Source organism: Rhinolophus hipposideros, assembly GCF_964194185.1.
Source record: "Rhinolophus hipposideros genome assembly, chromosome: 2".
Lineage (NCBI taxonomy): Eukaryota > Metazoa > Chordata > Mammalia > Chiroptera > Rhinolophidae > Rhinolophus > Rhinolophus hipposideros.
The window spans coordinates 30980503-30996930 of NC_138048.1; positions in this window are offsets into that span (position 1 = coordinate 30980503).

The following is a 16428-nucleotide window of genomic DNA, read 5'->3' on the forward strand; positions in this document are numbered from 1 at the left end:
TTGCAATTTTTGCAATTACATTTAACCTTTTAAACCGCAACTACTTTTGCACCAACTTAATAGATATAATGTCTTTGTCAAGTTTTGGTGTCAGCGTAATACTGGTATCACAGAATGAGTTTGGAAATATGACCTCCTCTTTTTTATATTCTAGAAGAGTTTGTGTGAAATTGGTATTATTTCTTCTTGAAACAATTTTCCTCCGAAGCCATTTGGGCCTGAAGTTTTGTCTGTGGGAAGATTTTTGTTTGGTTTTGTTTTATCTGGGAGGTGGGGTGGGGGTGGTAGGATTTTGTGGTATTTTTCTTTTACCAAAAATCTAATTCCTTTAATAGATAGATACAAAGATATTCATATGATCTATTTCTTCTTGAGTGAGGTTTGTTAGTTTGTGTCTTTAAGGGAATTTGATCTTTTATCTAAGTGGTCAAATGTATTGACATAAAGTTGTTCATAATATTCCCTTATTATTCTTTGAATATCTGTAGAATCTGCAATTATGTCACCTCTTTTGTTCCTAATATTGACTTGTGTCTTCTCTTTCTTCTCCTTACCAACCAAAATTTAGAAACGTTGTATTTTCATTTAAGTCAATTAAAATATTTCTAATTCCCATTTTGATTTCTATTTTGCTTATGGGTTATTTAGAAGTGTATTATTTGTCTCCAATATGTGGGGGATTTTTCCAGGGATTTTTCTGTTATTAATTCTAATTGAATTCCGCTGTGGTTAAGAAATATACTAGAAAAGAATTGAATCCTTTTATATATATTACGAATTGTTTTATGGTCTAGAATATAATCTTTGTGACCTTAAAAAGAATACATATTCTGATATTATTGTATAGAATATTCTATTTTTAAGACATCTGTTGTAATTAGAGTCATAAAATAACAGGAAGATGTTGGCCAGAATGAGACCATCTGGATTTAGCAGCTATCCTATTAGGAAGATGATGATGATGATGATGATGATGATGATGATGGTAATTTTGATAAATAGGAGCTATTGTTTATTGGATGTTCAGCATTTTTTCTAAAACCGTTCCTCCTAGTTTATGTCTAGAAGAGCTGGTCTCCCTCTCATTACCACTTGCAAAATCTACTCGGGAAAAATTCAAAACTTCAGTAATCTAATTATTCATCTAGCATTCCTGTGGGAGTACTCAATTTTTTAATTGTTTCCTAAACAATACATTTTCATATTCTTTTATTCTCATTAACAACTCTGTGAAAATTTGAGATGGAGATGGCATAATTCAAACAACTTAAAAGATTTGCCCAAGGGATAGTCAGGTGTGTAGCTTAGGGATTCACAAACTTTAGTGTGCATCATAATCTCCAGAGGCTTTAAAACACAAAATTGCTTCTTTTAATTACTATATTATATCTGAAGCTACATTTCAGAGAATTCTTTTGGCTCCATAAAAAAATGTAAAGATCCCTTAGAGGGGTAATATTGTGAGATAGTATACGAGTATTATACTTTAAAGTTCATGAAGGCATTCAGGACAGATTGGAGGATGGAGATAGAGAAGACTGGGTTTTTGAGAGGAATAGGGAGAGATGGAAAGGTATGGAGAAGATGGAAAGGTATGCAGGAAGTTGAAACCAGGATCATTCTCAGGATTTGGTAGAATACAGGCCTAGGTTAATCTTAAATGACATTACAATACAGAGATAACCTTACTTTTTTATCCCCTTCTCTTTTAAATCCATCTATTCACCTAAGTATTCATTCCTTCTAGCTTGTTTTCAGTTCCTTATTCTTTCTCTAGTCTTAACCACAAGAATTTAAGGGAACAAGGAATAGGATCAAAGAACCATCTTAGCATCCCTAAGTTATCTCCAATTCAATACTGCCTCTGGACCAAAACCAACCTGAGTTTCAGCTTTTCACGGTCCCACTTGACATAGTTAAATCAGTTCCCCTGAAGCTACAGGCTATCCATATATCACCAGGCAGGATCTCTTGCCTAATGAAGAAAGAGATTAGAATACTGCAAAGAATTTCTTCTCAATTACTATTTTAGGCAAATGCTGAGAACATCATCTTTTCTCCCTGCTTCTCCTTGCTGAAGTAAAAAGAAACAGATTTCCTTGAAATTATATGATTCATTACAAACATCTGACATTAATTCCAAGAACAAGACTTCAATACAAAGACACAGAGAAAGCCACAGGGAGGGTCTGATGTAGAGTCCATGGGCTGAGATGTGGCAACTTCTTTCTCTATGGATCATCAGCTCTCACTACCTTAGAATTGGTGGCCTTTGACTTGTGAAATGCCTCATTCCCAGCACCAGTGCTCAGGAAGGCTATTAAATTGTGTTAAAAGATGATAATCACATGAGATAATGTTGGCAGGGCTCTGAGTTATTCCTGGAAGATTAGAACTGCTCGTTTCAAATGGTGCAACTCATTTGCCAGCACAGGATGTGCTGTATCAACCAACCCCCTCAAACCAGCATGGCCACCAGTCTAAGACCTGGGGTACCATAAGCCAGACTTTAAGAACCAAGAGTCTTGCTCTGTCATCCAGAGCTTGTCGTTTGTTGGCCTATAAAGAGCAATACTCTTTTATGGATATTGAAAGGATAATAAAAGAATACTATGAACAAATCAATATTGAAAGGATAATAAAAAAATACTATGAACAAATCAATACTCATCAATCTGGTAACCTAGATAAAAATGGCCAATTCTTTGAAAGACACAATTTGAAATAAACAATCTGAACAGGACTATATCTATCAAAGAAATTGAAGTAATAATTAATAACCTACCGAAACAGAAAGCATGAGGCCCAGATGGGTTAATTGGTGATTTTTACCAAACATTTAAGAAAGAAATTATACCAATTCTCTACAATCTCTTTCAGAGGACAGAAGCAGAAGGGATATTCTCTCACTCATTCTATGAGGTCAATTTTACCCTCATATTAAAACCAGATAATGACACTACATGAAGAGAAATAGATCAATATGTCTCATGAACAAAACCCTCAGCAAAATATTAGCAAATCAAGTCCAACAATGTATGAAAATAACACACCACAATCAAGTGGGATTTATCCCAGTGTGTAAGGCTGGTTCAATATTTTAAAATGAATTAATGTAAATCATCACATCAACAGACTAAAAGGAAAAAAAATCATATGATCATAACAATAGATGCAGAAAAAGCATTTGACAAAGCCCAACACGGATTCACGATCCAAACTCACAGTAAACTAGGAATAGAGAGGAACTTCCTCAACTTGATAAAGAATAGCTACAAAAAGACTTAAAGTTCACATCATACTTAATGGCGAGAAACTTAAAGCTTTCCTGGTAAGATCAGGAAAAGGCAAAGATAGTCCCTCTCACCACTTCTTTTTAACATCGTACTAGAAGTACTGGCTAAGAAAGTATGACAAGAAAAGGACACAAGAAAATGACAAACACTTGACCAAAGAAGATATACAGATTTCAAATAAGCATATGGAAGAAAAAAAAGTGCTCCACATCATTAGTTATCAGGGAAATACAAATTAAAACAACACTGAGATACCACTACATACCTATCAGAAATCCAGAACACTGGATTTCTGAACACTGACAAAATCCAGAACACTGACAACATCAAATGTTGACAAGGATGTGGATCAACAGCAACTCTCATTCATTCCTGGTGGGAATGCAAAATAGTACAACCACTTTGGAAGACAGTTTAGTTTCTTACAAAATTAAACATACTCTTACCATATGACCTAACCATCAAGCTCCTTGGTATTTACCCAAAGGAGTTACAAACTTATGCCCACACAAAAACCTGCAAAGATGTTCACAGCAGCTTTATTCGTAATTGCCCAAACTCAGAAGTAATCAAGATTTGTTTCAGTTGGTGAATAGATAAATAAACTGGTACATTCTGACAGTGGCATATTATTCAGTGCTGAAAAGTAAATGGACTCTCAAGTCATGAAAAGATGTGGATGAACCTTAAATGCACTACCAAGTGAAAGAAACCCATCTGAAAAAGGCTACACATTGTATTATTCCAATTGTATAACATCCTGAAAAACATAAAACTGTGGAGATAGCACACACACACACACAAATTGGTGGTGGGATTAGAGGGATGAACAGGCAGAGACAGTGGGCAGTGAAAACACTTTGTATGATACTGTAATGATGGATATACGTCATTATGCATAGTTCAAACCCATAAAATGTACAACAGCCTAATACAAACTATTGACTTTGGGTAATTATGGTGTGCCAATGTAGGTACTTCAACTGTAACAAATGTAGCACTTTGCTGGGAGATGCTAATAAGTGAGGCCATGCATAGGTAGGGGCCGGAATATATGGGAAATCTCCGTATTTGCTCTCAATTTTGTTGTGAATCCAAAATTGCTCTAAAAATTAGTCTTAATTTAAAAAGTACATCAGCTACATTTACAAATAAGATATAGATCCTTTGGGGGTAAAAACAGCAGAACTCTCCTTAGCAATAAATTGTGTAGACTGATATATTTTATTCATTTGACCAATATTTATGGAGAGCCAAATGTACGCCAGACACTCTAAAGCATTGGAGCTACAGAGAAGATACCATTCCTTGTTCTAGAGGAAAATCTAAACCTTTAGGGAATGAAGAAAAACAATCCAATGGTTACCAGATAGTGTACTCAGCCTCATGGATAGTGGTGAACACAAGAACATGTGGAAACCCCAAGAGAGTCTCTAACCCTACCTAGTCTGATGGGTGCAAGGAAGGCTTCCTAAAAGTGTTGATTTCTGGTCAGTATTAAAGGGCAAATGGGAGTTAGAAAAACCACTGATTTTTTTTTCTATATCCGTAGTTTTGCCTTTTCCAGAATGTCATATAGTTGGAATTATAGGTAGCCTCTTCAGATTATTTTCTTCACTTAGAAACATGCATTTAAGATCATCCATGTCTTTTCATGGTTTGATAAGTCATGTCTTTTTTAGCACTGAATAATGTTCCATTGTCTGGATACAGCACAATTTATTTATTCATTCACCTAATGAAACACATCTTGGCAAGCAAGTTTTAGACTCTAACAAAATAAGAATATTTACTTCCTCATAATGACAGTTTGGCTAATCAATAAATGGAAGATAAATGAAAATAATGTCAAATGGAAAACTCAGTGACAAATAAGCAAAGTTCCACTCTATTTAGAAATGACTACTAAGTGTTTTAGTTTTCTATGCTGCCATTGAAAATGATCACAAATTTAGTGGCTAAAAAAACCACAAATTAAATATCTTTCAGTTTTGTAGTTCAGAAGTCCGTGAGTTTCATTGGACTAAAATCAAGATGTTTGCAGTGCTGAATTCTTTTTTGAGGCTCTAAGAGATTTGGTTTCCTTGCCTTTTCCAGCTTATAAAGTCTGCATTCCTTGGCACATGGCCCCTTTCCTCCAGCAACATAACATCTCTCTGATCTTGCTTTTATCATGACATCTCTTTCTCTGACTTGTCTTCAGATTCTCTCTTCCACTTTTAGAGTTCTTTGTAATTACATTGGGCCCACCTGGATAATTAACGATAATCACCCCATTTTAAGATCAATTGTTTAGCAAATTTAATTCTGTCTAAAATCTTAATTCCCCTTTGCCCTGTAACCTAACATATTCACAGGTTGTGGGGATTAGGATGTGAATGTGTTTGCGAAATTTCCTCAAAGAAATGAAGTTTCTCTAAAATCACTATGACAAGATGATTCAAAGAACATAAGGAACATGCAGATACTAAATAAACTACTTTAGCCTGGGAAGGTTAAGATGGTTAAAAAGACAAAGCAGTAAAGATAAACATGGAGATTTGGTTGAAATATTTTCAAACCCATTACTTGTTGATTCTACCTGAAGAAACCTAGTATATGTGCATTGTTGTGTACATAGAGTACATTAAGATATCTCTACTGGATTAGTCTTACTGTCTGGAATGTATAGCTTCTATATCCCTATGAATGGGTTTCACCTAAACCAATGAAAGCAAGCTCTTAATGCTTCTCTAGCAATAACTAGTAGAACCTAAAAAATATTCATACCCTTTGACGTAATAATTTACATTGGGAAATATAGCCAAGGGAATGACCCAAAATATAAAGGTGATCTAAACATCTTTATGTAAAGTAAAAAACTTTATAAAAGCATGAAACAACATAAGACATAAAAAGAGGTTAGTTATACAAATTGAGGACAATCTAATCAGCAAATATAATTTAGTTACTAAAAACCACATGACATTGGCTTCATGAAAAATCCTAAAATGCTAAGAAAAAAAAATGCAGTTCATAAAACGTTATATACTGACAGTACTGACAGACTCAACTATTTTAAAAATGTGTAGATTAAAAAGTTATGAGGAGATAAGCCAAAAACCAGTTGTCTCTATGTGGTACAACTATGGAGACACTTTTTTTGTTCTTCAATTTTTCTATAGTTTCAAATATTTATGATAAGTACTTCTTGTGCAATGCCTACTATGGTCTGAGTGTGTTTCTCCCAAATTCATATGTTGAAGCCTTAACCTCTAAAAATGATGGTATTAATTGGTGGGGCCTTCCGGAGGTGCTTAAGCCATGAGGATGGAGCCCCCATGAATGGAATTAGTGCCCTTATAAAAGAGATTCCAGAGAGATCCCTAGCCCCTTCCACCATGTAAGGATACAAAGAGAAGTCCGCAACCCCCAAAAGGGCCCTCATCCAACCATGCTGTTACCCTGATCTCAAACTTCCAGCCTCCAGAACTGTGACAAATAAATTCTTGTTTATAACCTACCCAGTCTGTGGTATTTTGTTTTAGCAGCCTGAAGGTATTAAGACAACGACAAAATGTTCCTGAAATATTTTTTTCTTATTCACAACCATCCTAATAAATAGCTGATAGATGTACATGGCTCTAGATGGTGTTGGATATGAACCCAGTAGATAATCAGGTCTCCCGTACTTCTCGTCCAAGTGAGTTATTCACAACATAGTGTGGTAGCTCACACACTCAACACAAGAGAAAAAAACAAACAAACAAACAAACAAACAAAAACAGTAATGATGTCTACATCAATCACATAGGCTGAGGAATAATTTATATATTGTCCCAGGTTTAGGTGAGAGTGATCTGCTTCAGACACTACACTGAGGGGTTGTGCCTAAGTCGGCCTCATTCAGAAGAGAGGGGTTGATGGCAGTCATTGTAGGAAAGCACAGCAGCTAGTCCATTGCAGACATTCAATAATTATTTGTAGAACAAGGAGCTACGATCCATTCGCCTTTGTTATGTTACATTGCCCACAATATAGCTACAGAGAAATAAGATTCAGTAATCCCAAAGTTCCAATGGTCATGTGGAAAAGCTGCAAAGAGAGGGAAGAAGAAGTGTCTTTTCTGTATAGTCACTTATCACTTCTGGAACAGAGAGAGAAAGAGAGAGAGAGAGAGAGAGAAAGAGAGAGAGAGAGAGAGAGAGAGAGAGAGAGAGAGAGAGAGAGACAGACCTCCTCTCACTCTCCGACCACTGTAGCTGTTTTCTAAACTGTTGTTAACTTTCTGGCCTCTACCCCCTCCAATCCAATAAAAATTCCCTAGATCCCATAGCCTTAGTCTGCTGGTTCCTTTCCCTGACCTGGCTCTTCCTGTCTGTTCCATTCACTAGCATTTTACACCTGCTATTTGCTTTCAGTTTAAGTATTTGTTATTCATTTTCACATATTCATTTGCCTGATAGGTATGTGATACACTTAAGTAGTTAATTGTCTTTTGGAGTAATGAAGAATAATATTCCTTAGATTATTTTTGTCCCCTTCCACTTCATGCACTTCATGCATTAAAGAAAAGATGGGGATTTAAAAAGGAAAATATATTTACTGTGGAATTAGCCCATTAATGGCCATAAGAGGTATAATTAGGAGCAGAGTCAGATTGCTGCCTCAGTATAAAGCCCTGGCCTCTATCTCTTCAATCTACCGGAAAACACAGGTATTTAGTTTAGGGCCTTTTTAAAATGTGAACTTATTTGGGAAGAGGAATTTCTAAGAAGAATTTTTAGTCAGTATGAAGAGACTACTAATATTTTCTTCAGAACACATTTTGATAGGAAGAAAAAAGCAAAACAATATAAGGATGACATCTTAGAAGTCTAGGGGAGGGCAGCATCAAGATAAGAAATGGCACAGGAAATGGAAGCAAGGGGCAATGAAGGACCACAGAACTGACTGTGTCATTTTGCTCATAGCTGGTCTGAAACACACTTATGACCACAGCGACATGTCATTTGCCAAATCAAGACTCATACATTTTAATGTGGCATCCCAACTGGGTGTTTAGGAAATCACAATCCAGCTGAACAAAATGAGAATTCCACAATATGTATCACATAGACTTGAAGCGTCAGGAAAAATATACTTTCCTTCTCTCTCCCGAAAGTGTGAAACCTGAGGCATCTTTAAGAATGATTGCAGAGCACATGATTCTTTTCTCATAAAAATTTGGAAGGAATTGGGGCTATACTTTTGGCTCTGGGTTGCCCATGAAGCAGGAAATGTTAAAATATTCTGGACTCCTTCACAAAGGCTCTCAGTCTAAAGCTGAATAAGAAACTGTTGGAAAAGATGGGGGGTTAACAGGTGTGGGTTTTAAGCCTGTGCATTCTCCTTAGCTGACTCTTGGAAGTGTCCCCATGGTCCTGTCTTTGGGGGATGGAAGAAGATGAAGCCCTAGGCAAGCTGATGCACAGATACAAAGATATTTAGTTTGTCAGAAGCAAAAAGGAAACCGTGAGTCACTTAGAAAAGAAGGATTAAGTGTTTTAACGAGTTTTTTGCTTTTCCTGGAATTCTTACTAGGAAAAAGGAGCAGCTTTTTTTTTCTTAGTGCAACAAATAATATTTTTCAGTTAAGAGATGAAGAGCATGTTTATATGGGCAAAACTAAGTGATTTTTGCAATTTATATTTCTTCTGTTTCATTAAGGTCAAACAAAATGTCTTCTAGCAGATAAATTGTTACTCTTTCAGACTTAAAAAAAATCTAGAACACTTAAGTTTACAAAACTCAATTTTATAACGCTTCTGTGCCTTTAGAGGCAAGGGTATGTTATAATGGTTCTATAAAACTGAAATATATAGCAATTTAAAAGAAAAGCTCACCTTGGTTTCCTTTAAAGTTTACCAGATTGACTGAATTTTATCCAAAGCATTATGTTATTAGCAAAGTATGTGGTAAAAAAAAAAGAAAGAAAAAAAATCTCACAACCCTTATCTGTCTTCCAGTTTATAGTACTTTACTTATTGTTTTTACTCGGAGATACAAAGCAGTGCTTAAGCAAATAGGCATGAACACATACCTTAAGAAGGTTGTTTCTGTTATTTCCCTGGATTATCAAAATATGGGTAATGAGGGTGGTGGGTATGATATCAAATACATATAAAAGGATTAAATTATTACATATGAAATCACAGCTATTATTTAATCTGTAAGCCCATCTCCCAGTTTACTAGAATGAGAACCATATATTCTGAAGTTATTCAGTCCTAAAGTTTTTAGGGACTTCTGGGATTTTATAGGCTTAAGTTATCCGGAAAATGGTGTCTCTGATGGTGGCTGATGGTTGGAGTGACAACCTGTCCTGTATGAGCACCTTGAGCACTTGTGTGACTCCCATATTTTGTCCAACTTGGACTCTGGACAATAAGAGAGAAACTTACACAAAGAAAATAGCTATTAAGAAAGTGCAACTACAATCAATAGGGAGTTGACTAAAGGAGTAGAGTTGGAATCCATCGTCAGCCAAAAGGAGGAACAAAAGACCTAAAACATACTTCCTGATGCAAAAAAGCATTAGATAATTTGCTTCAAGGAAAAGTTCAATTTTAGACAGTGACTAGAAGAGTGGTTTTCACGTTCCTCCCTCAATACTAATAAAGAATGTATCACACTATATGAGTTATATCAATTGTACATACTTGTTATTTTAATATCTGAATCCCCTCTCCCATCTTTCATGGAAGTGTGAAGTCCTTTTGGGCAGACTCTCTGCCTTATTATCTTTGTATCCCCCTTGTCTAGCGTGGTGCCTGAAGATAGAGGCCTTTCATAAATATAATTGAATATTACAATTGTGAGAATAACTGGAATTAAAGGCAAAACAAAACAGGAAACTTTGAGGATGAGAATTTGTCCACATTCTCAAGACTGACCAGGAAAGAGGTCATTCAATGCAAGTATTCCAGGTCTTTGGAAACAAACATCAAATATCTAATATCTTGTAGAAGTAAAAAAACAAAAGAGTTATCTAATAATTACAGACTATAAAATGTCATGAGCTTTCTTGAGAGCCAAATCACTGTCGGAATTGTTTAAAGAAAAGTGACATAACCAATTGTGAATGATGTAGTAAATGTATTCAATGAACATGGAACATTCCGGTTCCTTCCAATTTGAGAGTCAATTTTTGATCCCTAAAATGGAGTTGGCCTATTCATTTGGGTATGATAGCTTGTTAAATATATCCCATAGTGATGGTCAGCATCCTTACTCCTACTGTATAATCACAGCTAAGCAGGGAGTTTTATTTTCTAAGGTTATTTTCCCTACGACAAAAAAAATAAATGTTCTAAAAAAGCTTAACTTGATTTTTAAGGTCAAGTACATTTTTAATAAATTGTAGATTGACTTTATAGAACTAATCAGTCTTTTGTAGATTCACTTAGCATTACATGAATTTTATGAGGATTTAATAATACCCAGAAACCAAACCAACATTGGTCAAGATGTGCCAGTCAAAATGTTTGGAGCTGGGTTTTCTAACTGATTTCCCTGCCTCCAGTCTTGTTCTGCCTAACCTATTATCTTCTCTGATGCAAGAGTGGCCATTCTGAAACATAGAACTTGCCACCACACCCTTCTCCATAAGACCCTTCAGTGCCATCCTGTTGCATTCAAAAGGAAATCTAAATGGCCCTGAATGATCTTTGCCTTGACTACCTCTTGGCCTCAATCCCTGATACCCCTTCCTTTGCTCTATGTTCAGAGAGTTTAACAATTTAAACTTCCCAATTGTGACATGTCATCCTCATAACTTCAGCTCAGTGATTCTTCACTGGGAGCAGGTTTTCCCCAAGGGGACATTTAATGAGGTTTGAAGACACTTTTGGTTATCACAACTCATGGGATAGTGCTGGCATCCAGTGGGTAGAGGCCAGAGATGCTGCTAAACATCCTATAGTGTGTAGGACAACCTTTTTCATCAAAGAAGCAATCAGCCAGTCTAAAATGTCAGTAGTACCTTGGTTGAGAAACGCTGCTTTAGATAAATGATCACAAACAAAGAAATGATTGCAACAAACCTTCAGAAAAGTCCCTTTGAAATAGTATCTCTGAAATAGGGATGGCAGACTATGGCCCGTGGGCCAAATCTGGCCCCCTGTCTATTTTTGTAAATACGATTCTATTGGCACATGGCCATGCCTATTTGTTTATATATTGCCATTTTGTCTATGGCTGCTTTTGCAGCACAAATCAGTAGTTATGAAAGAAACCATATGGCCAGGCCCACAAATGTTAAAATATTTTCTGTCTGGTTTTTATAGAACAAGTTGCCAATTCCTGCTCTAAAGTATCCCTACTGTTCTCCTTCTGCTAAGGTTGCAGAAAATGTAGTATACAATTATGACTTATAGATGGGAAAGAAAATAATTTTTATCAACTAGCACATTGTTTCTTCTAGAATAACCAGTATGCTATTTCTATTTTCCAACTAGAGCAATGGATCTGTTTTAGAAGGCATAGGGTAAGTGGATATCCATTCAGTTTTCTGGGAGAAGCATTTCCTGTAAATTAGTAATAAGCTTTGCTGGCAAGATATCATTTAAAAAGAGTAGTTCAGCGCTTGGGAGAATCGACAAAGTGGAGTGGGGTAGGAAAAGCTTAGTCATCAGATTTAACTATTTCTCCCCTAGCAACCTCTCCACTCAACATATTCTGAGCATAACCTACTACCATGTCTTTTGAAGCAGGCAGAACCATCACTCCTTAGTTTCAGGTACTTGCCAAAATTTGCAAGGAGAAATGGTTAAGGGCGGTGAGACAAATGATTAATACAAGGAAAACAGCTAATCCAACTAAGCTTCCCTGTAGCTCCTCAAAAACATGAACTTACTTTGTTGTTGCGTCTTCCTTTAACTTTAGCAGATTGCTAATAAAATGAGAAGCATGCAGAACCTGCGATAAATACGTGACTCTTGAAATAACTGTTAGGGTTTTCACACCTAGCTATTGTTGACAAATCCAGCAGTTGTGCAGCACAGATATATTTCAGATGTACAAAATGCCAATTCAGTAATAAGTTCTTATTTTATATAAACATCAATTTATTGTGTTTATAGTAAAGGAAATTGGTTCCTTATAATCACTGAGGACCAACACGCACATTCATACCACACACTGCTTCTTACCTCATGAGGGATTTACAGTTAGGGCAGCATCCCAGGAACTAGAGGAGAGAGAGATGAATTTCTGTCCCTGCCCAGATTGTACATATTTTCCCTGGGGTGTGGGAGTGGGGGGTGGGTTGGGAGGGTGCTACTCCTATAATTGGGACACCCACGAATCAGGCAAATGAAAATCAGAATGTTCCCAGATGTCCCTGAAAAATAATGTGTGCAAGCAGCTAGAGAGTTAAGGTTTGTATAATAAAATAGAGATTCTCCTGAGGGCATATCCCTATTTCAAGAATATGATTTATAAGGACAGTGCTAACTCACACAGTGCCTTTGTGAAAATTATTTTTAAAAGTGCTTTCCATGGAGGTTGTAGCTCTGAGAACACAAGATAAACCCTTGGAACAGCAACAGGACTGGGGAACTAAACCTGAGATCCTACTTTAAGCCAGAGATCCTAAATAGACCTTTTCCTAGGGAAAAAAACACTTAAAACCACCCCAAGCAATAATAGGAATACTGACTATACTATAACAAAGAAATTCAGTTAGTAGTTTAAAATCTTCTTCAGTAAAAATAAAGGATATTTTAAAATAAATTCTATGAAACTTCCAAAGAACAAACCATCTCAAGCTCTTCTAGAGAATAGCAAGAAGAACATTCCCCAGTGCATTCTGAGGCAAATATAACTTTGATGCCAAAACCAGAAAAAAAGATGGCTTTAAAAAAGAAAATTACAGAAGAATTTCACTCAGAAACACATAAAAAAATTGTAAACAAAATATCAGCAAGCCAAACCCAGCAGTATAACATTATGACTAAGTTAGGATTATCCTAGGAATTCAAGGGTGGTTGAACAGAGAGTCTATAAATGTTTTTTACAACATTAACAGATTGTTGGAGATAAATCATATGATCTCAACTTTGCAGGGAAAAAATATATATACTTGATGAAATTCAATATTAGTTTATAAGAAGAGATTTTGTTTGTTTGTTTTTACATATTTTTTGTTTCAAAATGGAATGAAGAATTCTGAGGCAGACAGACAGAAACATATAATAGAAATTTGAAATGTTATGTTACTTTGTAGATCATGGGGGAAAGGAAGGACCTACTTAGTAAATAGTGTTGAGAGAAATGATTCTCCCTCAGGAAAACACAATGAAACTGGACCTCTCACCTCGTACCATATATAAAAATCAGTCCCAGATGGACTACGATCATCAAAGTAAATGACAAAATTGAAAGACTTTTAGAACAAAATAAGGGAGAATATCCCATCTCAGGGTAGGGTAGCTCATCTCAAGAAAAAAAGCACTAACCATGAAAAAACGATTAATAAATTTAACCATGTTAGAATTAAGAACTTCTATTCATCAAAGTGAATAAAGTGAAAAGTCGCAAAATAGAAGACATTAATGACAACACATACAATTGACAAAGTCTAAGTAAATAGAATATATAAAAACTCTTATATATCAGTAAGGAAAAGACCCATTAGAAAAATGGACAACAAGCTTGAACAGTTATTTCACAAAGAGAAAGGAGAAATGGTCAATATACACATGAAAATGCCTAAACTCTTTGGTGACCTAATTTCATTTTCTTGGTTACTAAAAAAAGGTCATTTTACACCTATTAGATTAGCAAACATTGCAAACCCTAGCAATACAAGTATTGGCAAGGATATGGATCAAAAGGAGACATAATGTACATACTGATAAATAAGGAAACTGCACAATTACTTTGCAAAACAATTGGGCATTATCTTCTAATGTTAAAGATTAGCATACATTGTGCCCTAGTAATTCCACATCTACCCTCAAAGGCATATATAAGAATGTTTATGATAGCTAAGCTCATAATTTTATAAAAGGGAATAATCCAAAAATTCATCAACAAGAAATAGATACATTTTTGTATAGTCTCACAAAGGAATATTATATAACAGTGAATATAAGTAAACAAAAATTACATATAACAACACTGAGGAATTGCAAAGTTGAATGACAAAAGCAAGTTGAAAAAGACTGTATTGAGAATGATAGCATTTTAATAAAGCGCAAGAAAAAAAAACACACAACAAAATATTTCTTTGGATTACATACATATAAAAACTGCCCCTCAAAAGGATGGAATTAATAAACATAAATTTCAGGATAGTGGTTACCATTTACTGGAGTCAAGAGAAAGAACACCCATATATGCAAAAGTATTGCTGATGTTCTATCTAGTTCTAAATTAGACTGTAGAGTCATGAATGTTCATTATTATTTTGCTTCAGAACTTGTATATGTTACATACAGAGGGTGCCAAAAAATGTATACACATTTTAAGGGGAAAAAAACTGTCTTAATCGTAATACTCAATATATACCGATAACAAAAGATGAATACAAGTCACATCTGACTTCTGCAATTACAAGAGGTGCTCAAAGTGGTTACCATTAGCGTCCAGACACTTCTGATTAGGGCAAATTACTGCTTGAGCAACATTGACCAAAGTGTCCACTTGTATACATTTTTTGGCACCCCCACTATTGTATTGTTGTTTATATAAAATGTTATATAATAACTATTTTAATGCAAAAACCATTGATATAGAGAAAGCTCATAAGAGATGTCAGGGAACTTAAGCCTAGCAGAACACACATGTTGACTGAAGGTTAATCAATTAAAGATGAGATTTCTTCTACAAATAGCAGCAAGCAGCCTGCCTAAAGTACTCATCAGTGAATGCCTGGTCTGGAGACCATGAGCCAATAAGATTAGATTGTTTCCTTTGATATTTACACAAATTACTAATATAAATAATGTGTCTGAAACAAGTTGAGACCTCACTAAAAAATTGTGTGGAAATGAAAAAGAATCAAGTCATTGAAGAACAAAAACTTTTACAAAGTCTCTCACAGTCAAAATAAGGATGAAAGAGAATTTGGAGAACTACCTTAAGCCAACACACCTGCCCTGATGGGGAAATACAGGGAGGGGGTCTCCCGGTTAGGGAAAGGAGTGCCACCAAGTAGCCTCAAAATAAAGATCTAAAGCTCTTCTACAGATTCCCTGTTCATCAAGAATCATTCTAATTGAAATTTGATGTTCTTTTTCTAAGTAGTATTTCCTACCATGTTTCCATAGATGAGTGATAGAACTATGAGACAAATACAATTTCTTTATTTACATATGTGTATCTGCACGGGTGTTTAAATTACACACACACACACTTGATGGTAGCAAAAGCCAGTCTTTTGTAAGTCTGGGCAGCATGAGCCAGCTGTCTCTGGACAGCAACCGCCTAGCCACGCTGAAGAAACCACACAATAACCATTGTAACAAAGCCTTCTACATAACAACTAAAGGACCTACAGACAATCCAAGACAATGCCTGTCTGTCTAAAGCTCCCCTGCAATGGAATGCAGATGGGAAGTCAGTCTGGACATCAAAATATCTATTTGACCAAGGGGAAAATGTCCTAAGCAATGGCCACCTACACAAGCACTCTCTCCAGCTGATATGGAGGCTACTTTTAAATGAATAATAAGACTGGGCAGCATTCCCCTCTATGCTTTCCCATGGAAACAGATTTGATGTGTGATGATCTGAAGCTATCAGATTATCCCTAAATCTCATCAAGTTCTACACCCTGTACCCTTAGTAACACGAGAAATTTTATTTTATAATGGAGTAAAAAGGGCAGTTCACCTACTTGGATAATTGAGGGGATAATTTTCATAATGCCTTAAAACTTGATATACATATTCTACTCATTCCCAATCAAAGGCATATAACTATTTATAAAGAGGAAGAGAAAGGGAGAGAAAGAGCAAATTCATGAGTAAACAGAGGCAAATAAAAACAACAAATACCTCAACCAGAATTTGGGATTACAGTGTCCTTCATCCAGGTGACAGGTTGTGGAGACTGAAAGAACATGGTAAAACTCTCCTCATACTTTTCCGCTGAAGTACCCCAAAGG